This window comes from Stegostoma tigrinum, unplaced genomic scaffold (assembly GCF_030684315.1).
Source record: "Stegostoma tigrinum isolate sSteTig4 unplaced genomic scaffold, sSteTig4.hap1 scaffold_153, whole genome shotgun sequence".
NCBI lineage: Eukaryota > Metazoa > Chordata > Chondrichthyes > Orectolobiformes > Stegostomatidae > Stegostoma > Stegostoma tigrinum.
Genome location: NW_026728096.1, coordinates 411,431 through 438,725, shown reverse-complemented (window position 1 = coordinate 438,725; position 27,295 = coordinate 411,431). Strand labels below are relative to the sequence as shown.

At 49.2% G+C, this 27,295-nt stretch overlaps 1 long non-coding RNA gene across 1 annotated transcript; it reads left to right on the top strand.

Annotated features, from left to right (window-relative positions):
* LOC132207770 (uncharacterized) lies at positions 1 to 27,295 on the top strand. The gene is made up of 3 exons (XR_009443798.1): positions 1 to 114; positions 4,447 to 4,559; positions 27,145 to 27,295. It is a non-coding gene; the product is annotated as an uncharacterized LOC132207770 (long non-coding RNA).

Below are 27,295 nucleotides of genomic sequence, written 5' to 3'. Positions count from 1 at the left end.
CATCCGTTTGACTCACAGTTTGGTACCATAGGTTGGTACGATCTTCATTGGAGAAGGAAAAGGGATTCCAGATACAGAAAATAGTCAAACCATTTACTACAAAGTCCGTTTCTGGTTAGTATTAATTAATGCAGTTCACATTTTTAGCTCGTTTCTTTTTCACGCTGTATGCTGCTTTTAAGAATGGTTGTCTTATTGTCGAAATGTTTAGCTTTTACTCCATGGCTTCTTCCATTAGCTCACATTGAAACACATGTTTCTTCAGCCAAAAATGCACGTTTACCCGGTGTAGCTTGACTAACCTTCCCCTGTGGTCGTTCCCCTGAAATCCCCTGTGGTAGCTCCCCTGAAAAACAACTATACCATTTTGGATACTGTTGCGGGGGACGAGTTAGCAGGGGTATGCAGTAGGGTGCAGGTCTCTGGCACAGAGTGTGTCCCTCTTGCACAGAAGGGAAGCGGGGATAGGAAGAGAGTGATAGTCATTGGGGACTCAGTAGTAAGAGGGACTGATAGAAGATTTGCCGGGAACGAAAGAGACTCACGATTGGTGTGTTGCCGACCAGGTGCCAGAGTCTGTGATGTCTCGGATCGTGTGTTTAGGGTCTTGAGGGGAGAGGTTGACCAGCCCCAAGTCGTGGTCCAGATAGGCACCAACGGGATATGTAGAAAGAGGGACAGGGATGTCAGGCAGGATTTGAGGGAGCTAGGGTGGAAGCCGAGAGCTAGAACAAACAGAGTGGTCATCTCTGGTTTGTCACCCGTGCCACGTGATAGCGAGGCAAAGAACAGGGAGGGATTTCAGCTGAAGACGTGGCTGCAGGGATGGTGCAGGTGGGAGGGCTTCAGGTACATGGACAATTGGGGCTCGTTCTGGGGAAGGTGGGACCTGTACAAACAGGACGGTCTCCACTTGAATGAGAGGGGCACGAATATCCTGGGTGGGAAATTGGCGAGTGCCATTCGGTTGAATTTAAACGAGCTCGGAAGGGGGATGGGAAACTGAGGTGTAGTCCTAGTACACAGGAGGATGAGCGTAGGGAGGACATGGTCAGGACCTCACTGTCACAGAAGTGTGCTGGCAGACAGCAAGCTGGATTGAAGTGTGACGACTTTAATGCCGGGAGTATCTGGAATAATGTAGGTGAGGTTGCAGCTTGGATAGGTACCTGGGACTTCGATGTTGTGGCCATTTCGGAGACATGGATCGAGCAGGGTCAGGAATGGATGTTGCAGGTTCTCGGGTTTAGATCTTTCATTAAGGTCTGGGAAGGTTGTAAAAGAGGGGGAGGTGTGGCTTTGTTGGTCAAGGACAGTATAACGGCGGCTGAAAGAACCTTTGAGGATTCGTCGACTGCGGTGGTATGGGCTGAGGTTGCCAAGGAAGGTTTGTCGACTGAGTCAGTGTGGGTGGAAGTTCGGAACAGCAAGGCAGCAGTCACTTCACTGGGGGTTTTCTCCAGACCCCAAAAAGCAGTTGGGAGATGGAAGAACTCATTTGCCGGCAGATTGTTGAAAAGTGCAAACGTATCAGGGTTGTTGTTTTGGGTGACTTCAACTTTCCCAATATAGATTGAAACCTCCTCAGTGCAGATGGTTTGGATGGAGCCGTTTTTGTCAGGTGTGTTCAGGAGGGTTTCCTGACTCAGTATGTGGACAGGCCGACGAGGTGGGAGGCCATTTTGGATTTGGTGCTCGGCGATGAGCCAGGACAGGTGTCAGATCTCGTGGTGGGAGAACACTTTGGCGACAGCGACCGCAAGAGCCTCACATTTACCATAGCCATGGAAAGGGAAAGGAGCAGTTACCAGGGGAAGATATTTCACTGGGGACAAGGAAACTATGATGCTAACAGACAGGAGTTGGGAAGTACAGATTGGGAGCAATTGTTCCACAGAAAGGGCGCAGCAGACATGTGGAGGCTGTTCAAGGAGCAGTTGTTGCAAGTGATGTATAAATTTGTTCCTCTGAGACAGGTAAGAAGGGGAAAGATTAAGGAGCCTTCGATGACGGGTACAGAGGTGCTTCTTGTCAAAAAGAAAAGGCAGCGTACGTAAGGTGGAGGAAGTGAGGGTCTAGCACAGCTTTAGTGTATTACAGGCCTGCTCGGAAGGAGGTCAAAAGATATTGCCTGTACAATTGTTACCTGTTACAACCTTTGCGTCCACGCTTGCTCATTCAATGGTGTCAAGATGCCAGCAGTGCGTGTACCTTCTCCATCCCCTAATGCCGTCAGCTCACACAAGACACAGCCCTGACTTAAAATCTTCTGGTCAACCAAAGTTCATTGTAATGGACATTTTAGCTATCTGTCATGAAACGAAAACTGATTCTGACTGGCATGACCTGCAGTGCAAATGAATATAATCTGCGAAACGAGATTCCTTATGGGCTTGCAGCCGCGACAAATAATTGCTTTTCAAAGACGTTGCATACATACATTTTTTTCTCCTATCACCTTAGATTATTTTTTTGTTTCTGCATGTTGTGTGGGTTTCCAGTCAGGCCCATAAACACAGGTTGATGCAGTCACTGTTACAACACGGTATTGAAGGAGAATTTGTGATCTTTGGAGTTTCATTCCAGTGTATGAAGGAGTGTGCCATCAAGCCACTTCAGAGCACTACTGGCGACGAATTGTTGCAAGTTTTCAAGTGTTACCGATGGTCACATAAAATATGGCCTTTTTGTTGTTGCGCTGTTCATCTTAACTGCACCATATCTAGTATTTAGGCTTGGAAACTATTTCAATTTTTTTGATTTACTTATTCAAAATCATTTATGATTGTTGTCATGATATCTACAATATGTTATTTTGATTGGACATAGAGGATTGGATCTGTCTTAATGGAAATAATGTATGCGCTTATAAAACCCCTTCTGGGCAAGGTAGTTGCTCAGTGGTTAGAGCTGCTCATGCACTGGGGAGCCAATTGAGATTCCAGTCTTGGGTAACTATCTGTGTGGAATTGACACGTCCTCCCCGCGTCTGCGAGGGGCTTCTGCCAGGTTCTGCTGTTTCCTCCCATTGTTCAAAGATGTGCAGGTTCTTATATGTGATTTGTGAAGCATTTCTGAAATGTTTCAATCCTGCCAGCATCCAGTGCCTTGGACAAAATAACTGGAGATGAATAAAAGATACAGTGCCTTTTGACACCTTTCCTGCTGGATTTTCATCAATCCTGCTTTATATCGGTGACAACTTCTATGACCTTTTTTGATGCTATGTCTGAATTGACAGTCTAGTTCCAAATATTTGTTGTGCAGTATTTCAAGGTCTCTGTTACAGCATACCCATGAATGTCCACTTCAAAAGATACTTCCATGTCATAGAATCCCTACGGTGTGGAAACAAGCCCCTTTTGACCCAAAACGTCCACGGCCACCCTCCAAAGAGCATCTCACCCTGACTCATCCCCTGACCCTTTCCTCAGTAACCCTACATTTCCCATGACTAACACACCTAATCTACATATCCGTAAACACAATGGGCAAGTTTGGCATGGCCCATACACCGAGCCTGCACATCTTTGGACTGTGGGAGGAAACCAGAGCACCCAGCAGGAACCCATGCAGGCATGGGCAGAATGTACAAACTCCGCACAGAAAATCGTCCAACGGTGGGATCGAACCTGGGTCCCTGGCGCTGTGAGTCAGCAGTGCTAACCACTGAGCCACCGTGCTGCCCTTGGAGTTAGACAGAGCTTGCTTGTTCCTGGGTGGCCTCAAACTGCCAACCTCCACTTAGTGGCAAAAGTGCTGACCAACTGCACTCATCTTCACTGGCTTTTGCTTTGTATCATTGAATTCAATCCTTCAAACTCTATGATAAATATTTAAATTTCCATTGATATGTGAGGGTTGTTTTTAGTACGCAGTATTGGTTTATTATGTTTCATTGGTACATAATGAATATTTTATGTATATGCAAATGGGCAAGTTGGTAATGATGCAGTCCACAGACCTGGAGGATAATAACACTGTCCTTCAATCGCCCACGATGCCCTCTGCAAATTGGTAGAAAACAAAAATTTCTATAAAATTCATCTCTCCTCCCGTCAGTCGATCAAAATTAATTCAGGATTTTGTACAGGCCGATAACCGTAAGATTACACAGGCCTAAACAAAACTACTGGCTCATATTAGTTCAGTAAAGTGAAAGGGCAACAATAGCGGCAGTAGGAACTGCAGATGCTGGAGAATCTGAGATCAGAAGGTGTAAAGCTGGATGAACACAGCAGGTCAAGCAGTATCATCCGGCTCTACACCTTGTTATCTCAGATTCTCCAGCGCCAATTTTCTGACGTCGGGTCTCGTCCCGAAACATCAGCTTTCTTGCTCCTCTGATGCTTCTTGGCCTGCTGTGTTCATCCAGCTCTCCACCTTGGGCAACAATAGAGTATGTTTTAAGTCACTAGATATGTTACGTGGGTTTGTCTTCCTTAGGGTGGAGTTAGTGGAACCGAAAAAGATGTCTCCCTCACAGCGTTTGTGACAAAAGAATTGCATCGTTCCTTGGCGGCCTTTCAACAGAAGAATATTCAGAGATTTCACGAGTGGTAAGAACGTAACTTCTTTTACTTCTCTTTATCTCACTTTTTCCAACAATTGGAAAATAGATTTTAGAAATAACATCGAGCTGATGAAGTGTGAAAAGAATAATAATTTGAAGCAGTGGTGGGAGTTGGTCAGTGAGGTGGGAGGAGTGGATAGGTGGGAGAGAAGGCGGACAGGTCATGGAGGCGGGGATGAGGGGAGGAACTAGTCTTGGGATGAGGCTGACGGGTGGGGAGATTTTGAGGGTGGCCAAGTCCACATTGAGGCTATTGAGTTGGAAGCTCCCGAGGCGGAATATGAGGTGCTGCTCCTCCAGTTTCTGGGTGGTGTGGTTGTGACACTGGAAGAGGCCCAGGATGGACATGTCGTTCAGGGAGTGGGAGTGGGAGTGGGAGGGGGAGTTGAAGTGATGCAATGATTTGGATATGAAAATAGAAGGTGTGGTTAGTAAGTTTCCCAATGATTGAAGGTGTAGTAGCCAGCCAAGAAGGTCACCTCAGAATGCAATGGGACATTGACAAGGGCCAATAAACTGAGGAGTGGCAGATGGAGTTGAGGTTAGACAAATGTAAGGTGCTACATTTTGGAAAGGCAAATCGGGGCAGCACGTTTAAACTCAAGGTTGTGGGGAGTGTTGCTAAATAAAGAGACGCTGGAGTGCAGTTTCGTAGTTCCATCAAAGTACAGCCACCGGTAGAAAGGATACGAAGGAGACATTTGGTGTGCTCGCCTTTATCGGTCAGTGCATTGAGTATAGGAGTTGGGAGATCACTTAGCAGCCATATAGGACGTTGGTTCGGCTGCTTTTGGAATACTGCAATCGATTTTGGTCTCCTTGCGAGAGGAAGGATGTCGGCGCAACATTGAGGGCCGAAGGGCCTGTTCTGCGCTGTATTGTTGCATGTTGTAAACTTGAAAGGGTTCAGAGAAGATCTACAAGGATGTTGCCAGCATCGGAGGTTGGAGGTATACCGTGGGCTTGAACAGGCAGCTATTTCTTGGAACTTTGGAGTTCAGGGCTGACCATATAGAAGTTTATACAATTACGAGGGACGTGGATAGAGCGAACAGCCAAGATCTTTTCCCCGGGTTGCTGGAATCCAAAACTGGAGGGAATAGGTTAAAAATGAGAGAGGGAAGATTTAAAATGGACCGGATTTTTTTCATAGTGGTGCATGTATGGAATGAGCTGCCAGAGGAAGTGGTGGAGGGTTGTACGTTTAAAAGGCATGTGGATGGGTATATGAATAGGACGGGTTGAGAGGAATATGGGCCAAATGCTGGCAAATGGGACTAAATTAATTTAGGATATCTGGTCAACATAGACAAATTGGGCCAAAGGATCAGTTTCCCTACTGTACATCTCTCTGCCTCTAAGTGTCTTTTTTCTGAACCACGTGGCCCATAATGAGAAAAACTTGAATCAGGATTTGGGAATGTGACAATTCTAATTGGATCTGTTTGATGAAATTAACTCTGGAGGTAATGGTGGTTGAATTATGATTTATCAAATTTGAGTTTCTTGCAGCATCTTACAGAATAGAGGAAACACATGTAATCAAACTTGAAAATCAAAACTTGGTAAAATTTTGCATTGGAAATACATGACAAGCCATTGGAGGAGATTCATGACCATTGCATTCAAGTGAGAACAACAAATGCGATTCAGTGACTCAGTGAAACGGGATGCAGTGACTCAGTGAAATGGGATGCAGTGACTGAGGGTAATGGGATGCACTGACTGACGAAAGGAGATGCAGTGACGGTGGGAAATGGGATGCAGTGACTGAGGGTAATGAGATGCAGTGACTGACGAAAGGAGATGCAGTGACGGTGGGAAATGGGACGCAGTGACTGAGGACAATGGAACGCAGTGATTGAGGGAAATGGGACGCTCTCAGTGAGTATAATGTGAAGCATTGAATGAGTGAAATGAGATGCAGTGACTGTGTGAACTGGGATGCAGTGGCCGAGTGAACTGGGATGCAGTGGCCGAGTGAAATGGGTCGCAGTGGCCGAGTGAAATGGATCGCAGTGGCCGAGTGAAATGGGTCGCAGTGGCCGAGTGAAATGGGTCGCAGTGGCCGAGTGAAATGGGTCGCAGTGGCCGAGTGAAATGGGATGCAGTGGCCGAGTGAAATGGGATGCAGTGGCCGAGTGAAATGGGATGCAGTGGCCGAGTGAAATGGGATGCAGTGGCCGAGGGGAATCGGATGCAGTGACTGATGAAAATGGGATGCAGTGACTGAGATAAATGGGTTGAGGTGACTGATGGAAATGGGATGCAGTGACTGATGGTAATGGGATGCAGTGGCTGATGGAAATGGGATGCAGTGACTGATGGAAATGGGATGCAGGGTCAGATGGAAATGGGATGCAGTGACTGAGATAAATGGGATGCAGTGACTGATGGAAATGGGATGCAGTGACTGATGGAAATGGGATGCAGTGACTGACGGAAATGGGATGCAGTGACTGAGGGTAATGGGTTGCAGTGGCTGAGTGAAATGGAATGGCGTGTCTCTGCGAATTGGGGTGCGCTGAGTGTGGGGAATGGGATGCAGTGACTGAATGAAATGGGCTGCGGTGACTGAGTGAAATGGGATGTGGTGAACTGATGGAAATGGGATGCAGTGACTGAGTAAAATGGGATGCAGTGGGTGAGGGGAATGGGATGCCGAGACTGAGTGAACTGGGATGCCGTGACTCAGTGTAATGGGATGCAGTGTCTGAGTGAAATGGGATGCAGTGACTGATGGAAATAGGATGCAGTGACTGAAGAAAATAGTGTGCTGTGACTGATGGAAATGGGATGCAGTGACTGAGGGAATGGGGATGCAGTGACTGGGAAATGGGATGCAGTGGCTGAGTGAAATGGGATGCTGTGACTGATGGTAAGGGATGCAGTGACTGAGGGAAATTAGATGCAGTGACTCATTGAAATGAGATGCAGTGACTGTTGGAAATGTGATGCTGTGACTGAGGGTAATGGGATGCAGTGACTCAGTGAAATGGGATGCCGTGTCTGTGTGAAATGGGATGCGGTGACTGAGGGGAATGGGATGCAGTGACTGAGGGGAATGGGATGCCGTGACTGAGGGGAATGGGATGCAGTGACTCAGTGAAATCTGATGCAGTGACTGAGGGAAAGGAGATGCATTGACTGTGGGAAATGGCATGCTGTAACTGAGGGGAATGGGATTCAGACACTGATGGGAATGGGATGCCGTGACTGAGTGAACTGGGATGCCGTGACTGAGAGAACTGGGATGCCGTGACTGAGAGAACTGGGATGCAGTAACTGCAGGAAATGGGGTGCAGTGAGTGAGGGAAATGGGATGCAGTGACTGAGGGAAATGGGATGACGTGACTGATGGAAATGGGATGCGCTGACTGAGTGAAATGGGATGCTCTGACTGAGGGTTATTGGATGCAGTGACTGAGGGTAATGGGATGAAGTGACTGACGGTAATGGGTTGCAGTAACTCTGTGAAATGGGCTGCGCTGACTCTGTGAAATGGGATGCCGTGACTCTGTGAAATGCGATGCATTGACTGAGTGGAATGGGCTGCAGTGTCTGAGATAAATGGGCTGCAGTGACTGAGATAAATGGGATGCAGTGACTGAGATAAATGGGATGCAGTGACTGAGATAAATGGGATGCCGTGACTGAGATAAATGGGATGCCGTGGCTGAGGGTAATGGGATGCAGTGACTGAGTGCAATGGGATGCAGTGACTGAGTGCAATGGGATGCAGTGACTCAGTGAAATCTGATGCAGTGACTGAGGGAAAGGAGATGCAATGAGTGTGGGAAATGGCGTGCTGTGACTGAGGGGAATGGGATGCAGTGACTGAGGGGAATGGGATGCCGAGACTGATTGAACTGGGTTGCAGTGACTGAGTGAAATGGGATGCAGTGACTGAGTGAAATGGGATGCAGTGACTGAGTGAAATGGGATGCAGTGACTGATGGATATGGGATGCAGTGACTGATGGATATGGGATGCAGTGACTGATGGATATGGGATGCAGTGACTGATGGATATGGGATGCAGTGACTGATGTAAAGGAGATGCTGTGACTGCTGTAAAGGAGATGCTGTGACTGATGTAAAGGAGATGCTGTGACTGTGGAAACGGAATGCTGTGACTGTGGAAACGGAATGCTGTGACTGAGGGTAATGGGTTGTAGTGGCTGTGTGAAATGGGATGCAGTGGCCGAGTGAAATGGGACGCAGTGGCCGAGTGAAATGGGACGCAGTGGCCGAGTGAAATGGGACGCAGTGGCCGAGGCAAAGGAGATGCAGTTACTGATGGTAATGGGATGCAGTTACTGATGGTAATGGGATGCAGTAACTGAGACAAATGGGATGCAGTGAGCGATGTAAATGGGATGCAGTGAGCGATGGAAATGGGATGCATTGACTGATGGAAATGGGATGCATTGACTGATGGAAATGGGATGCATTGACTCAGGGAAAGGAGATGCAGTGACTGTGTCTAATGGGATGCAGTGACTGAGTGAAATGGGATGCAGTGACTGATGTAAAGGAGATGCAGTGACTGAGGAAACGGAATGCTGTGACTGAGGGTAATGGTATGCCGTGGCTGTGTGAAATGGTATGCCATGTCTCTGTGAAATGGGATGCGGTGACTGAGATAAATGGGATGCAGTGACTGATGGAAATGGGATGCAGTGACTGATGGTAATGGGATGCAGTAACTGAGACAAATGGGATGCAGTGAGCGATGTAAATGGGATGCAGTGACTGATAGAAATGGGATGCATTGACTGATGGAAATGGGATGCATTGACTGATGGAAATGGGATGCATTGACTCAGGGAAAGGAGATGCAGTGACTGTGTCTAATGGGATGCAGTGACTGAGTGAAATGGGATGCATTGGCTGAGTGAAATGGGATGCAGTGACTCAGGGAAAAGAGATGCGGTGACTGTGGGAAATGGGACGCACTGACTGAGTGAAATGGGATGCAGTGACTGAGAGTAATGGGATCCAGTGACTGAGGGGAATGGGATGCAGTGACTGAGGGGAATGGGATGCAGTGACTGAGGGGAATGGGATGCAGTGACTGTGGGGAATGGGATGCAGTGACTGTGGGGAATGGGATGCAGTGACTGAGGGGAATGGGATGCAGTGACTGTGGAAACAGGATGCAGGGACTGTTAAATGGGCCGCAGTGACTGTTATTTGGGCCGCAGTGACTGAGTGAAATGGGCTGAAGTGACTGATGGAAATGGGATGCAGTGATTGAAGGAAATGGGTGCAGTGACCGATGCAACTGGGATGCAGTGACTGAGGGAAATGGGATGCAGTGACACAGGGGACTGGGATGCAGTGCCTGAGTGAAATGGGATGCAATGACTGATGGAAATGGGCCGCACTGACTGACTGAAATGGGATGCAGTGACTGATGGAAATTAGATGCAGTGTCTGTTTGAAATGGGATCCTGCGACTGAAGTTAATGGGATGCAGTGACTCTTAAATGGGATGCAGTGACTGAGTGAAATGGGATGCAGTGACCGAGTAAAGGAGATGCACTGACTGTGAGAAAAGGGGTGCTGTGACTGAGGGAAATGGGATGCAGTTACTGAGTGAAATGCGCTGCAGTTACTGAGTGAAATGGGATGCAGTGACTGATGGAAATGGGATGCTGTGAGTGAGGGGAAAGGGAAGCAGTGGCTGAGTGAAATGGGCTGCAGTGACTGAGTGAAATGGGATGCAGTGACTGATGGAAATGGGATGCTGTGAGTGAGTGAAATGGGATGCAGTGACTGAGTGAAATGGGATGCAGTGACTGAGTGAACTGGGATTCAGTGACTGAGTGAAATGGGATGCCGTGACTCAGTGAAATGTGATGCATTGATTGAGGGAAAGCAGATTCAGTGACTGTGGGAAATGGCATGCTGTGACTGAGGGGAATGGCATGCTGTGACTGAGGGGAATGGGATGCAGTGACTGAGGGGAATGGGATGCAGTGACTGGTAATGGGATGCAGTGTCTGAGTGAAATGGGGTGCAGTGTCTGAGTGAAATGGGATGCAGTGGCTGTGTGAAATGGGATGCAGTGACTGAGGGTAATGGGATACAGTGACTGAGGGTAATGGGATGCAGTGGCTATGTGAAATGGGATGCAGTGGCTGTGTGAAATGGGATGCAGTGGCTGTGTGAACTGGGATGCAGCGACTGTGAACTGGGATGCAGTGTCTGTTTGAAATGGGATCCTGCGACTGAGGGCAATGGGATGCAGTGACTGTGGGAAATGGGATGCAGTGACTGAGTGAAATGGGACGCACTGACTGAGTGTAATATGAAGCATTGAATTAGTTCAATGAGATGCAGTGACTGTTTGAAATGGCATGCAGTGACTGTCTGAACTGGGATGCGGTGACTGTGTGAACTGGGATGCAGTGGCTGAGTGAAATGGGATGCCGTGGCTGAGTGAAATGGGATGCCGTGGCTGAGTGAAATGGGATGCCGTGGCTGAGTGAAATGGGATGCCCTGGCTGAGTGAAATGGGATGCCGTGGCTGAGTGAAATGGGATGCCGTGGCTGAGTGAAATGGGATGCCGTGGCTGAGTGAAATGGGATGCCGTGGCTGAGTGAAATGGCATGGCGTGGCTGAGTGAAATGGCATGGCGTGGCTGAGTGAAATGGCATGGCGTGGCTGAGTGAAATGGGATGCCGTGGCTGAGTGAAATGGGATGCCGTGGCTGAGTGAAATGGGATGCCGTGGCTGAAGGAAATGGGATGCAGTGACTGTAGGAAATGGGATGCCGTGGCTGAGTGAAATGGGATGCAGTGACTGAGGGAAAGGAAATGCAGTGACTGTAGGAAATGGGGTGCTGTGACTTAGGGTAATGGGTTGCAGTGACTGTGGGTAATGGGATGCAGTGAATGAGGGAAAGGAGATGCATTGACTGTGTGAAATGGGATGCAGTGACTGAGGGTAATGGGATGCAGTGACTGAGTGACATGGGAGGCAGTGACTGAGTGAAATGGAATGCAGTGACTGTTGGAAATGGGATGCTGTGACTGATGGAAAGGGGATGCTGTGACTGACGGAATGGAATGCAGTGACTGATGGAAATCTGATGCAGTGACTGTGAATGTGGGATGCTGTGACTGAGGGAAATGGATGCACTGTCTCAGTTGAATAGGATTCAATGTATCCGTTAAATGGGATGCAGTCCCTGAGTGAAATGGGATGCAGTCCCTGAGTGAAATGGGATGCAGTCCCTGAGTGAAATGGGATGCAGTCCCTGAGTGAAAAGGGATGCAGTGACTGATGGAAATGGGATGCAGTGACTGAGGCAAAGCAGATGCAGTGCCTGTGGAAACGGGATGCTGTGACTGAGGGTAATGGGTTGCAGTGACTGAGTGAAATGGGCTGCTCTGACTCTGTGAAATGGGATGCAGTGACTCTCAGAAATGTGATGCATTGACTGAGTGGAATGGGCTGCAGTGTCTGAGATAAATGGGATGCAGTGACTGAGATAAATGGGATGCTGTGACTGAGGTAAATGGGATGCTGTGACTGAGGTAAATGGGATGCCGTGACTGAGTGAAATGGGATGCAGTGGCTGAGGGTAATGGGATGCAGTGACTGAGTGAAATGGAATGCAGTGACTGATGGAAATGGGATGCGCTGACTGAGTGAAATGGGATGCTGTGACTGAGGGTAATGGGATGCAGTGACTGTGGGAAATGTGATGCTATGACTGAGTGCACTGGGATGCAGTGACTGAGGGAAAGGAGATGCAGTGACTGAGGGGAATGGGATGCAGTGACTGTGGGGAATGGGATGCAGTGACTGATGGGAATGGGATGCAGTGACTGATGGGAATGGGATGCAGTGACTGAGGGGAATGGGATGCAGTGACTTTGTGAAATGGGCTGCAGTGGCTGAGTGAAATGGGCTGCAGTGGCTGAGTGAAATGGGCTGCGCAGACTCTGTGAAATGGGATGCAGTGACTCTATGAAATGCGATGCATTGACTGAGTGGAATGGGATGCATTGACTGAGTGGAATGGGATGCAGTGACTGAGTGGAATGGGATGCAGTGACTGAGATAAATGGGATGCAGTGACTGAGGTAAATGGGATGCCGTGACTGAGGTAAATGGGATGCCGTGACTGAGGGAAATGGGATGCCGTGACTGAGTGAAATGGGATGCAGTGGCTGAGGGTCATGGGATGCAGTGACTGAGTGAAATGGAATGCAGTGATGACTGGAGGATAGCAGTTGTGGTTCTCCTGTTCAAGAAGGGGAGTGGAGACAACCCTGGTAATTATCGGCCAGTGAGCCTTACCTCAGTTGTTGGTAAAGTGTTGGAAAAGGTTCTAAGGGACAGGATTTACAATCATCTAGAATAGAATAAATTGATTAGGGATAGTCAGCACAGTTTTGTGAAGGGGAGGTCATGCCTCACAAACCTTATTGAGTTCTTTGAGAAGGTGACCAAACAGGTAGATGAGAGTAAACCGGTTGATGTGGAGTATATGGATTTCAGCAAGGCATTCGACAAGGTTCCCCATAACAGACTATTGTACAAAATGCAGAGGAATGGAATTGTGGGAGATATAGCAGTTTGGATCAGAAATTAGCTTGCTGAAAGAAGACGGAGGGTGGTAGTTGATGGGAAACGTTCATCCAGTGACTGGTGGTACCGCAAGGGTCGGTGTTGGGTCCACTGCTGTTTGTCATTTTTATAAATGACCTGGATGAGGGCGTAGAAGGATGGGTTAGTAAATTTGCAGATGACACTAAGATAGGTGGAGTTGTGGACCGTCCTGACCCGGTCACGGCGACGTGCCCCAGCGGCCCTGACCCGCTCACGGCGACGTGCCCCAGCGGTCCTCCTGCTCCCCCTCACCCCCCCTCCTCCTACTCCCCCTCCCCCCGACCCCCCTCCTCCTCCCTTCCCGCCCCCACCCTCCTCCTCCTCCCTTCCCCCCCAACCCTCCTCCTCCTTTGTTATCACAGAGTAGGAGGAGGGTTGCGGGGAAGGAGTAGGTGGAGGGTTGGGGAGTAAGGAGGAGGGTTGGGGGGTAAGGAGGAGGGTTGGGGTTTAAGGAGGAGGGTTGGGCGTTAAGGAGGAGGGTTGGGGTGGAAGGAAGAGGGTTGGAGGAGGAGGAGGAGGGGGGTTGGGGGAGGAGGAGGACGAGGGGGGTTGGGGGAAGAGGACGGTGGTTTGGTGGAGAGGAGGAGGGGGGTTGTGTGGGGGAGAGGAGGAGGGGGGTTGGGCGGAGAGTAGGGGGAGGAGGCGGGTGGGGGGAGTGGAGGAGGAGGAGGAGGGAGACGGAACGGAGGAGGATGAGGAGGAGGGTGGTGGGGGGGAGGAGGAGAAGGGGGAGAGATAAGTGGAACTGGAGATGCTGGAGAATTCACGTTAACCAAGTGTGGGGCTGGATGAACACAACAGGCCAAGCAGCATCTCAGGAGCAAAAAGCTGACGTTTCGGGCCTGGACCCTACATCAGAGATGGGGATGGGGAGAGGGAACTGGAATAAATAGGGAGAGAAGGAGAGGCGGACCGAAGAAGGAGAGAAAACAAGATGGGTAGAGAGCAGAGTACAGGTGAGGTCGGGAGAGGATAGGTCAGTCCAGGGAAGATGGATAGGTCAAGGAGGCAGGATGAGGTAGAGGTAGGAAATGGAGGTGTGGCTTGAGGTGGGACAGAGGGATGGGTGAGAGGAAGAACAGGTTTGGGATGCAGTGGAGGGAGGGGACGAGCTGAGCTGGTTTTGGGATGCAGTGGGGGAAAGGGAGATTTTGAAGCTTGTTTTCTCTCCATCTTCGGTCCGCCTCCCCGTCTCTCCCTGTTTATTCCAGTTCCCCCACCCCATCCCCGTCTGTGATAGAGGGTCTGGGCCCGAAACGTCAGCTTTTGTGCTCCTGAGATGCTGCTTGGCCTGTTGTGTTCATCCAGCTCCACACTTTGTTAACGTGGATTCTCCAGCATCTGCAGTTCCCCTTATCTCTTCCCCTCCTCCTCCTGCCCCCCACCACCCGCCTCCTCCTCCACTCCCCCCACCCGCCTCCTCCTCCACTCCCCCCACCCGCCTCCTCCTCCACTCCCCCCACCCGCCTGCTCCTCCACTCCCCCCACCCGCCTCCTCCTCCTCTCCCCCCACCCGCCTCCTCCTCCTCGTCCTCTCCCCCCAACCCACTCCTCCTCCTCCTTCCCCCCAACCCTCCTCCTTCCCCCCGCAACCCTCCTCCTTCCCCCCGCAACCCTCCTCCTTCCCCCCGCAACCCTCCTCCTTCCCCCCCCAACCCTCCTCCTTCCCCCCCAACCCTCCTCCTTCCCCCCACCAAACCCTCCTCCTTCCCCCGCCAACTCTCCTCCTCCTGCCCCCCAACTGCTCACAGCCACTTGCTCCTGCAGTCCTGACCCGCTCTCGGTCACTTGCGCCTGCAATCCTGAACCGCTCACAGCGACTTGCCCCCGCGGCCCTGTCCCGCTCACGGGGACCTGCCCCCCGCGGCCCTGTCCCGCTCACGGGGCCTGCCCCCCGCGGCCCTGTCCCGCTCACGGGGACCTGCCCCCCGCGGCCCTGTCCCGCTCATGGGGACCTGCCCCCCGTGGCACTGTCCCGCTGACGGGGACCTGCCCCCCGCAGCCCTGTCCCACTGACGGGGACCTGCCCCCTGGAGCCCTGACCCGCTCCCTGCGATTGGCCCCCTGTAGTCCTGACCCGCTCACTGCGATTTGCCCCCTGCAGTCCGGACCCGCTGACAGGGACTTGCCCCTTTTAGTCCTGTCCCGCTGACAGGGACTTGCCCCCGCAGCTCTGCCCCGCTCCCTGCGATTGGCCCACTGCAGTCCTGACCCGCTCACTGCGATTTGGCCCCCGCAGCCCTGTCCCGCTCACAGGGACCTGCCCTCCGCAGCTCTGACCCGCTCCCTGCGATTGGCCCCTGGCAGTCCTGGCCCGCTCACTGCGATTTGCCCCCTGCAGTCCTGACCCGCTGACAGGGACTTGCACCTTTTAGTCCTGTCCCGCTGACAGGGACTTCCCCCTGCAGTCCTGACCCGCTCACTGCGATTTGCCCCCCGCAGCCCTGTCCTGCTCACAGGGACCTGCCCCCCGCAGTCCTGACCCGCTCACTGCGATTTGCCCCCCGCAGTCCTGTCCCGCTGACAGTGACTTGCCTCCGCAGCCCTGACCCGCTCACTGCGATTTGCCCCCTGCAGTCCTGACCCGCTCACTGCGATTTGCCCCCTGCAGTCCTGTCCCACTGACAGGGACTTGCCCCCAGCAGCCCTGACCCGCTGACAGGGTCTTGCCCCCCGCAGCCCTGTCCCGCTGACAGGGACTTGTCCCCCGCAGCCATGATCCGCTCACAGGGACTTGCCCCCCATAGTCTTGACCCGCTCACTGCGATTTGCCCCCCGCAGCCCTGTTCTGCTCAGAGGGACCTGCCCCCCGTAATCTTGACCCGCTTACTGCGATTTGCCCCCCGCAGCTCTGACCCCCTCCCTGCGATTGGCCCCCTGCAGTCCTGACCCGCTGACGGGGACTTGCCCCCCGCATCCCTGACCCGCTGACAGGGACTTGCCCCCCGCAGCCCTGACCCGCTGACAGGGACTTGCCCCCCGCAGCCCTGACCCGCTGACAGGGACTTGCCCCCCGCAGCCATGACCCACTCACAGGGACTTGCCACCTGTAGTCCTGACCCGCTTACTGCTATTTGCCCCCGCAGCCCTGTCCCGCTCACAGGGTCCTGCCCCCCGCAGCTCTGACCCGCTCCCTGCGATTGGCCCCCGGCAGTCCTGACCCGCTGACAGGGACCTGCCCCCTGCAGCCCTGTCCCGCTGACGGGGACCTGCCCCCCGCGGCCCTGTCCCGCTGACGGGGACCTGCCCCCCACGGCCCTGTCCCGCTGACGGGGACCTGCCCCCCGCGGCCCTGTCCCGCTGACGGGGACCTGCCCCCCGCGGCCCTGTCCCGCTGACGGGGACCTGCCCCCCGCGGCCCTGTCCCGCTGACGGGGACCTGCCCCCCGCGGCCCTGTCCCGCTGACGGGGACCTGCCCCCCGCGGCCCTGTCCCGCTGACGGGGACCTGCCCCCCGCGGCCCTGTCCCGCTGACGGGGACCTGCCCCCCGCGGCCCTGTCCCGCTGACGGGGACCTGCCCCCCGCGGCCCTGTCCCGCTGACGGGGACCGGCCCCCGCGGCCCTGTCCCGCTGACGGGGACCTGCCCCCCGCGGCCCTGTCCCACCACTCTCTGTCTTCTCTGGGCAAGCCAGTTGTGAATCCAAGCAGCTGAGTGACCACGGACCCCATGGATCTTAATCTTCTGGATGATCCTACCGTGAGGCACCTTGTGGAAAGCCTTGCTAAAATCCATGTCGACAATATCCACTACTCTACCTTCAATGATCATATTAGTTACCTCCTCAAAAAATTCGATCAAGTTAGTAAGACATGACCTGCCCTGCACAAAGCCATGCTGACTGTCCCCAATTGGGCAATGCTGTTCCAAATACAGATAAACACAATCCGTAAGAATTCTCTCCAATAGCTTCCCAATGAACAATGAGAGACTCACTAGTCTCTAGTTTCCTGGATTGACCCTATTTCCCTTCTTGAACAGAAGAAGCACATTTAGCTGCTTGCTAGCCCTCCAGTACCCCTCCAGTGGCTACCAAGGATACAAAGATATTGCTGAATGCCCCGACAATCTCCTCTCTCACCTTGCTCAAAAACCTTGAGGAGATACCATTGGGTCCTGAGGACTTATCCACCTTAATGCTCTTTCTTGATCTCAAAATGCTGTTATCATATGAGCATGCTCCACACAAATCCCACTATCCTCCACACCCTTCGCCTGAGTGAATAGTGATGCACAGTACTCATTTAGGATCTTGCCCACATCCTCTGCTTCCGGACACAAGTTCCCTCCTTTATCCTGAATGGTCCTACTTTCTCCCTATTTATCCTCTTGTTTTTGATGTATGCATAGAATGCCTTGGGATTTCCTTTAACCCTCCTTGCCAAGGTCATTTCATCGCCCTTTCTTTTTCTGCTTTTTTTATGTCAGCCCTGTTCCAGTTTAGCTTCCTAAACCTGACATATTTTTGATTTTCCCTTTTGACTAAATTCACAACCTCCCCAATTATCCAAGGGTCTTTACCTTGCCATCCTTGTCCTTCCTCCTTCCTGATCCTAAACTCATAAGCAGGCCTTTAAACAATTCCCATATGGCAAACGGGACAGCTCCTCCAAATTAACACTCCCCAGCTCCTACTTAAAACTGATATAATTTACTCTCCCCCAGGGTCCTGACTTGTCCTTCTTCATAGCAATCTTAAAATTTAAGGAGTTGTGATCACTATTTCCAAAATGCTTTCCCACCCTTCTCACCAGTTACCTGACCAGGACAAAGTCCAGTATGGCCCATCTTCTATCCATATACTGTGTCAAGAAACTCTCTTGGATAGACTTCACAAATTCAGCCTCATTCAAACTCTTGTTGTAAGGGAGTCCCAGTCAAGATGATGTCCACAGAGCAAGATATTTTCAACACAATATGGACAGACTCTGAAGAGCTGGATATAGTTAGCAGAATAATGAAAATTAATAAACATCTGGGTAAGAAAAGTGCAACTGATATGTCTTTTGGCCAATTGTCTTGGAAACATGCATGTTTCTCTAGCAAAGATCTGTTTATTTGAATCCTTCAGTATGCCAATTGGGTATTGTTATTGTCTACATTTCAATAGTAGCACAGTAGCTACCCTTAAAGTGCATTATTTGTATGATTATTGTGAGCAGTTTTACATAGCATCTCATTCTTCTGAACTTCAGATTATACAGGCCTCCTTAATGTCACCTCAAAATATGGCCCCATCATCTCAGAAATCAGTCTGGTAATTTTCTACCACAGTTATTCATAGAATCCCTACAATGTGAAAACAGGCCTTTCGGCCCAACAAATCCACACCACGCCTTTGAAGAGCATCCCCCCGCCAACTCATTCCCCTATCCTGCATTTTCCCAAGTCTACCCTGCACATCTTTGGACTGTGGGCGGAATCCGGAGCACCTGGAGGAAACCCGCACAGACATGGGTGGAATTGAACCTGGGTCTCTGGCGCAGTGGGGCAGCAGTGCTAGCCACTGAGACAGTGTGCTGCCTGCATTCTATGTCTTCATTAGGCAAGGGGACAAGAACTACATATAATACTGTAGAGGCAGTGTAAACGGTGTTCTGTGCAATCATTGGGTCATAGTGTTGTATAACACAGAAACATACCCTTCAGTCCAACCAGCCCATTCTGACCACAGTCCCAAACTAAACTAGTCCCACCTGCCTGTGCTTGGCCCATATCTCTCCAAACATTTCTTATTCATGTTCATATCGAAATGTCTTTTAAAAGTGGTAACTATACCCACAAGTACCACTTCTTCGAGAAGTTTATTCCACACATAAACCACTCTCTGCGTAAAAAAAAGTCTCCATGTCATTTTTAAATCTTTCCCATTTCACCTTAAAAAATGTCCCCTAGTCTTGAAATCCCCAACCCTAAGGAAAAGAAACCTGTCATTCACCTCATCTATACTCCTCATGATTTTATAAATGTCTGTATGGTTTTCTCTTGAAAAAAATTCCAGCCTATTCAGCCTCTCCAAATAACTCTAACCCTCCATTCCTGATAATAACCTTGTAAATTTCTTCAGAATCCTCTCTAGCTTAATGATGTCCTTCCTTTAATACGGTTACTAGAACTGGACACAGTACTTCAGAAGAGGCCTCACCAACATCCTTTACAACGTCAACATAATGTCCTAACTGGTGTAATCATAGGTCTGAGCAATGAAATCAAGCACAGTAAATGTATTCTTAACCACTCTATCTATATGTGATGCAAACTTCAAACAATTATGTAACTGAACCACTCGGTCTGTGTTCTACAATGCTGCCTAATGCCCTACTTTTAGCTGTGTAAATCCTGCCCTGGTTTGTTTTACTAAATTGTAATACTTTGCATTTATCCAAATTAAACTCCATTTGCCATTCTTCAGCCCATTGACCCAATTGATCAGGATCTCTTGGCAATCTTAGTTAACCATCTTCTCTGGGCGGCACGGTGGCTCGGTGGTTGGCACTGCGGCCTCACGGCGCCAGGGACCCAGGTTTGATTCCAGCCTCGGGCAACTATCTGTGCGGAGTTTGCACATTCTCCCCATGACTGTTCTTTAATCAAAGAGTGGTAAGGGCGTGAAACGCCCTGCCTGCCAATGTAGTGAACTCAGCCACATTAGGGGCATTTAAACAGTCTTTGGATAAGCATATGGATGATGATGGGATAGTGTAGGGGGATGGGCTTATATTAGTTCACAAGTCGGCGCAACATCGAGGGCCAAAGGGCCTGTTGTGCGCTGTATTGTTCTATGTTCTATGTAATACCGTGGAGGTGAAATTCACTGACTGTGACAACTCTGACTTATTGCATTGTTTCAAAAGCTGCCTACATAGTTGTTCCTCAGTGTGTCAGTGGCAACAGGGGAGCAGGCAATTAGTTTAATCTGATCAGAGTGATTGTGTCGATCTTACTTTTGAACGCTGCCTATATTGCCTCAGTGGGCAAGCCCTCCAGAATGTCCTTTTGAGGTGCAGATGTAACATTTCCCACAGGTTAGGACTGCACCTCCTTCTTTTACCTTCCCCTCTATCTTGTCTGAAGCAATGAAACCCTGGAACATTGAGCAGCCAATCCTTTGTCTGTCTCAACCAAGCCCCTGTAATAGCCTTAACATCAGAGTCCCATATACTGATCCAGGCTCTAAGCTCATCTGCCTTACCTATAATACTCTTTGCAGTGAAATAAACATACTTCAGCTTGTTCGTGCCATCATGTTCATGTACCTCATGTCAGTCGTTGACAGTGTAGAGGGCTGTTGTAGGCTGCAGCGGGACATTGACAGGATGCAGAGATGGGCTGAGAGGTGGCAGATGGAGTTCAACCTGGATAAATGCGAGGTGATGCATTTTGGAAGGTCGAATTTGAAAGCTGAGTACAGGATTAAGGATAGGATTCTTGGCAGCGTGGAGGAACAGAGGGATCTTGGTGTGCAGATACATAGATCCCTTAAAATGGCCACCCAAGTGGACAGGGTTGTTAAGAAAGCATATGGTGTTTTGGCTTTCATTAACAGGGGGATTGAGTTTAAGAGTCGTGAGATCTTGTTGCAGCTCTATAAAACTTTGGTTAGACCGCACTTGGAATACTGCGTCCAGTTCTGGGCGCCCTATTATAGGAAAGATGTGGATGCTTTGGAGAGGGTTCAGAGGAGGTTTACCAGGATGCTGCCTGGACTGGAGGGCTTATCTTATGAAGAGAGGTTGACTGAGCTCGGTCTCTTTTCATTGGAGAAAAGGAGGAGGAGAGGTGACCTAATTGAGGTATACAAGATAATGAGAGGCATAGATAGAGTTGATAGCCAGAGACTATTTCCCAGGGCAGAAATGGCTAGCACGAGGGGTCATAGTTTTAAGCTGGTTGGTGGAAAGTATAGAGGGGATGTCAGAGGCATGTTCTTTACGCAGAGAGTTGTGAGAGCATGGAATGCGTTGCCAGCAGCAGTTGTGGAAGCAAGGTCATTGGGGTCATTTAAGAGACTGCTGGACATGTATATGGTCACAGAAATTTGAGGGTGCATACATGAGGATCAATGGTCGGCACAACAATGTGGGCTGAAGGGCCTGTTCTGTGCTGTACTGTTCTATGTTCTATGTTCTACCTGTCTCTGACTGCCATTCTTTTCTGATTTATTGGCCCTAACATGTACCTGCCATCAATTCATCTGCTTGCTGACCTGCTGCTCTGGTTCCCAGCTGCCTGCCAGTCTTTAAATCCTCCCAAGTAGCACTAGCAAACCTCCCTGTGAGGGTATTTGTTCCCGTTCAGTTTAGGTGCAACCCATCCCTCTTACACAGGTCACCCCTTGCCCAAGAAGCGGTCACAATTATCCATGAACCTCAAACCCTGCCCCCAGTACCAGCTCCTTAACCATGCATTCATTTGTTGCAACCACTCAAAGATGTCCTTGAGCTTGGTACGAGGGAAGCAACACACAGCCCTGGTGTCTCAAATGTGGCTACAGAAACTATGCACCCAACGAATGAGTCTCCAACCACACTCACTCACTTGGATTTGCCTGACCCTGTCCCACAGCAGGGCGGTTTGTACCACGGACCTGGCTGCTGCTGATTATATAACCGTTCCAGTTTAGTTTTAGATCAGTGCTAACCTTCATTAAGTGGATAGCCAAGCACCTCAGTGGTCTAAGGTACAGGAGAAATAAATTCTTCAGCTCACGGATTCTGTGACAGTCAAAGACAAGCACTGAATTTTTCTCACCTCATTTCCAACACCTGGCCCATAGCCCTGCATGGCTTGGATAACACTTGTACATTTAAAAAAAATGTAAGGATGATGTGAGGGGAAGGATGTGGAATTTTGTGATGAGGTCATATTCTCTCTTGTTGGAGCTGATTGCTGCTTAGCACTTGTATGGTGCAAATGTTACTTATCCTTTATCAGGCCCAGCCTGATCGTTGTCCAAGTCTCACTGTATTTCCTCATCGTTGACTTCACTGTTGGAAAAGTCATGAATTCTGCTGGACACCTGGATAATATTCAATGAACATTCATGTCTCCACTTTGGTTCAAGTGAAGACATGACTTCAACCAGTGCAGATATCCCGTGAATGCCACTGACTCAGTTTTTTATTCCTCTGCTTAACACCACATTCAATCAGAAGTTGCCTTGGTGGAAATGACAGATTGCAGTTTCCTTCCTTTTCACGCTCAGGATCTCTGAACATATTTGTGGTAAATCCTGAATGATGTTACGAGAAGTGTGGGCATGACGAAAAGTAAACTGAGCCTCAGTGTGCAACTGTTTGACAGCACTGTCATCCAGATGTTGCATTACTTTGCTGATGATTGAGAATACATTGAGGCCATAATTGGTCAGGACAATTTGTCTGCCGATTGCGTGATAGGTCATCTTTCTCTGAAATGTGAGTGTTGCAAGTGTTTAAAAATGTACTGGAAAACATTTACTGTTGGTGTGGTGACCTTGGGGCACATTATTGCAATACAGTTTGTGGGATGCTGCCAGGTGCCATGGCATTTGCAGTATCCAGAACATTCAGTCTTATTGCGTGAAATGACTTGAATTGCGTGTAAGTTAAGATCTGTGATGCCTCCTCAGGATGAAGGCAAGAAGATCATCCAGACTGATGCTATGAATGGTTTCATCTGCTCCTTCACCTTTTGTTCATAACATCTTGTAATAACTGCCATGTAGCCTGATGAGAAACTAAAACTCATCTTGATTCATTTGCATTCGAAGGTGCCTATTTTTCCCAAACAAAAGGACCCATCACTGAGCGGGAAGTATGGAGAATGTTATAGACATCAGTGGTGAGATAATGCTGGATCTTGACCAGCAAAACCATTGTTGTGTTGTTGAAATGCAAACAAAAATCTATATGATGTAAACTTTATTCTCAGCTAATCCCTTTGTCAAATGACAGATTCTGATGTTGGTAACTGGAAAGCCTCCATTGTTGGAGGACGAGAAGCCGTGTCCAATTGAAGCAGCACAGGCTTTTGCGATGACTGTGGAAACCACTGCTTATGCCTTGCTTCAAGCATTGTCAAGGAATGATATTGACTATGCAACACCGATTGCGAGGCGGCTAACGATGTAACAGAACTATGGTGGTGGATTTCACTCGACGCAAGTAAATGCTTGGGATCAAAACAGCAGGCATTCAAATATTTCCATTGATCATGTTACTAACTGGTGGTTGCTGCTGTTTGCAATCAAACTGGGCACTGCATTTTCATCTGCAGGTTTGGTGCATTGGCACAAATTCCAGTTCTTCAATGGTGTTAATTCTTGGTTAAATTCTTACATGCACTTTGCCTGTGCATCAGTTTTCCTTTTGGCACTGTCCTTGAAAACTACCTGTTTCTGGAAACCTTCACTTACTTGTCGTAGGATCATTGAGGGACAGCGTAATAGAGTGCTGTGGCAATGGAACAGACCCTTGAGCAAATTGTATGTGCCCTCACAAGATGCAAGTCCCGAACTATTCTCATCACATTTCCCAGCACTCGACCCAGAGCCTTGTATGCCTTGGCATCGCAAACGCCCAATCAAAGACTTGTTAAATGTGTTAAATTCTTTACGCAGAGAGTTGTGAGAGCATGGAATGCGTTGCCAGCAGCAGTTGTGGAAGCAAGGTCATTGGGGTCATTTAAGAGACTGCTGGACATGTATATGGTCACAGAAATTTGAGGGTGCATACATGAGGATCAATGGTCGGCACAACATTGTGGGCTGAAGGGCCTGTTCTGTGCTGTACTGTTCTATGTTCTATGTTCTTATCATGGATTCTGCCTCTACCACCCACACAGTCGGTGCATTCCACATTGTCACCACAGTTTGGGTGCAAAAACAACTAAGTTTCCTCAAGCGATCGTAGGAACTTGCCAATGCTGGAGAATCTGAGAGAACAAGGTGTAGAACTGGATGAACACAGCGGGCCGAGCAGCATCAGTGAAGGAAGAAAGCTGACGTTTCAGATTGAGACCCTTCTTGAAAAACGGGGGAGGAGAAGGGGATTCTGTCAAAAATAGGGAGAAGTGAGGAGGCAGATAGAAGATGGATAAAGGAGAAGATAGGTGAACTGTCCTGTGCTGTCCCCTCACTGTCGCCTGCTCCAGAATCAGAGAATTCTCCAGAATTGAACAGGCACTTCATTCCATTGTGTCTGTAACCACTGAAGCCACACTAAGTTGACATTCGGCTCATGTTCTAGCAATATGCCCATTGCCTTGAATGTTCTTTCATTTTAAGTGCTGCACCAACCTTTTCCTTTAATGTGAAAAGATTATCCACCTCAACTAAAGTCCCAGACAATGAATTCCCAACCCCCAGCACCTTCTGGGTGTCTTTTCTTTCCTGAAATTCCTTCTGAGCTTTTAGCTGAAATGTATGTATCTCTTCCTCTACCACCACCGCCCCCCGACCGACCCCATTGTGGACCATCTTTTTACCTCGCCTATACCCATAATAATCCAAACAATTTTTTCAGGACCTCCTTCAACCTTCTCTACTTGAAAGAAAACAATCCAACCTTATCCAGATAAAACAGTGATGCTAGAGACAATGGGAACTGCAGATGCTGGAGAATCCAAGAGATCCAAGTGTGGAGCTGGCTGAACACAGCAGGCCAAGCAGCATCTCAGGAGCACAAAAGTTGATGTTTCAGGCCCAGACCCTTAATCAGAGATCAGCAACAGTGATGCTGCCTGGCCTGTAGTGTTCCTCCAGCTCCACACTGTGTGATCTCAGACTCCAGCATTGGCAGTTATTGCTAATGCAAACGTATCCAGACTCTCCCAAGAGTTAAAATGCGTCACCCCCTCAGAACATCCTGATGAATGTCGTCCACACATGCACAAATGCAAACACCTCCTTCCTGTAATGGAGAGACCAGAACTGCACTGAGCACTTCAGCTGGGGCCTAACCAAATTCCTGTACAACTCTTGAGCCATGTGCTTTCTGTGCTTTCTGATCTTTTAAGCTGCCATTCCATGTTCAGGAATCTGTGGACAAGCACCCCAAGAGCATACCATTCCTCTGATCTTCCTAGTGTCCTGGCATTTCTTTGAATGATTCCTTGCCTTGTTAGTTCGTTCAAATTGCATTACCCGACTGATCAGGGTTAACATTCCATCTACCACTGACCTGCCCATTTGACCAATCTGTAACTTTGGATTCAACTTGCTGTATTTCCCTGGACCCCACGAGCTTTACCTTCTTTGCCACGCTCCCATTTGGGACCCTGTCCAAGTCTTTGCTGAAATCTATTTTCATCACATCAACTCCCATCTGCACACTCTGTCACCTCTTTGAAAGAATCATCTAAGTTTGTGAGGCGTGACCTCCCTCTGACAAAGCTATGCTGACGATCGCTGATCAGACCCCACTTCTTGAAATGGAAATTAAGCCTGCCGTTCAGAATTTTCTCCAATATTTTCCTCTCTACTGATGTGATACTCACCGGTCTGTAATACTCTGCTTTATGTTTGTCACGCATTTTGATAAGTGGAACTATGTTACCTGTTCTCCAGTCCTTTGGTACTTTTGAAATCTCTGCATGAGGGCGAGTGGAATGTTTTCTCTCATCTCCCTGGGCATCTTGGCATACACCTCATCCACACCTGGGATTTGTCCAATTTTAAATTCACCAAAACACCTAACATCTCCCCAGTCTCTGTTAATTCTGTTTGAGAATTGTGTGCTCCTTCTCACATGTAAAAGCTGATGTGAAATTCTCGTTTTACACCTGACAATTGCTCTCCAGTTCAAACCATTGATTTGCCTCTTCATCCCTAATGAGACCTGGTTTTCCCTGGGTTTTCTCTTGCCCTCTGAGCCACTTGTGGAAGATTTTGAGATTCTCCCTAATCCTAATCTTGGTCACCAGCGTTCTGTTGCCCTGTATTTGTTCTCTGAATTGCTATGACAAGATCCCCCTGCACACTATACATCATCATCATGGTGGTTTCTCACAGATATGGATGACACTCTCCCACTCTCAGGCTGAATTGATCGGCGGGTGTACAGACCGATGCAGCTACCGTCGGCTCTGTTGCACTCGGGGCAGAAGGCAGTCGTGGGAAGGGGTGAGGGAGGTGTTGGTGTGGCTGCATGGCTTCCGCTGCTTCCAAAGGCAAGCCTCGAGGTGTTTGATGCCTTCCCAGGTGCTCTTCAGGCTTTAGACCGTCTTAGGACCGTGATTCCCAGGTGTCTGCAGGAATGTTGCACTTCACCTTTGAGGCCTTGAGTTTATCACCGAGTGCTTCCTCTGCACATCTGGGTCTCACCTGCTGTTTTGAAGCTGGGATGAGAATGTGGGGAGAGTCTTGTGTCAGTCATACAGATGAAGTGTCCAGCCCATTGTAGCTGAGCGAGGATGGTCAGTGCCTCAGTGCTGGGGATGTTGGCCTGGTTGACGTTAGTGCATCTCCAGGGACTCTTGTTCCCTTGATGACTGTTATACACCTCTGTTTTCCTTTTTATGTGGTCAAAGAACAAAGAAAATTACAGCACAGGAACAGGCCCTTCGGCCCTCCAAGCCTGCGCCAGATCCTATTGAAAGTAGTGTGTTGATGCATTTGTGTAATGATTGTGTTTTGTTTGAGCCCTAACATTCAAAGCAGTGTAAGAATGTCTTTGTGCAGCAGGCAAGGTGTCACAAGATTGAGCCTTCATACGCTTGCAAGATGTTGAAAATTTGCCATTATTTATTAAAACACTGATAAATTTCCATGATCAACATTTCTGTTACGCTGCAATGATTATCCCGTGGCATGTAAAATCATAAAGATACGATAAAATGAGACTGGGTCATGCCCTAGTCTTGCAGAGTTGGGTCAGCATGCAGGGAGAATGTTTGCCTTTCATGTATGTGGAAGTACTGAAATATTTCCATGAATCTAAAAGTCACTTTTCCCTTCATTGAAGGACACAATCATTGCCTTGGAAGCTTCATCACGATGCGACATTGCATTTCTGAAGAGGGAAGAAGAAATCAATATGCAAATTCAATTCCATGTTTTTGGAAGTCCCATTGAGAACACAATTCATTTGTGCCGGTGTAATGCTCTGACTGAGA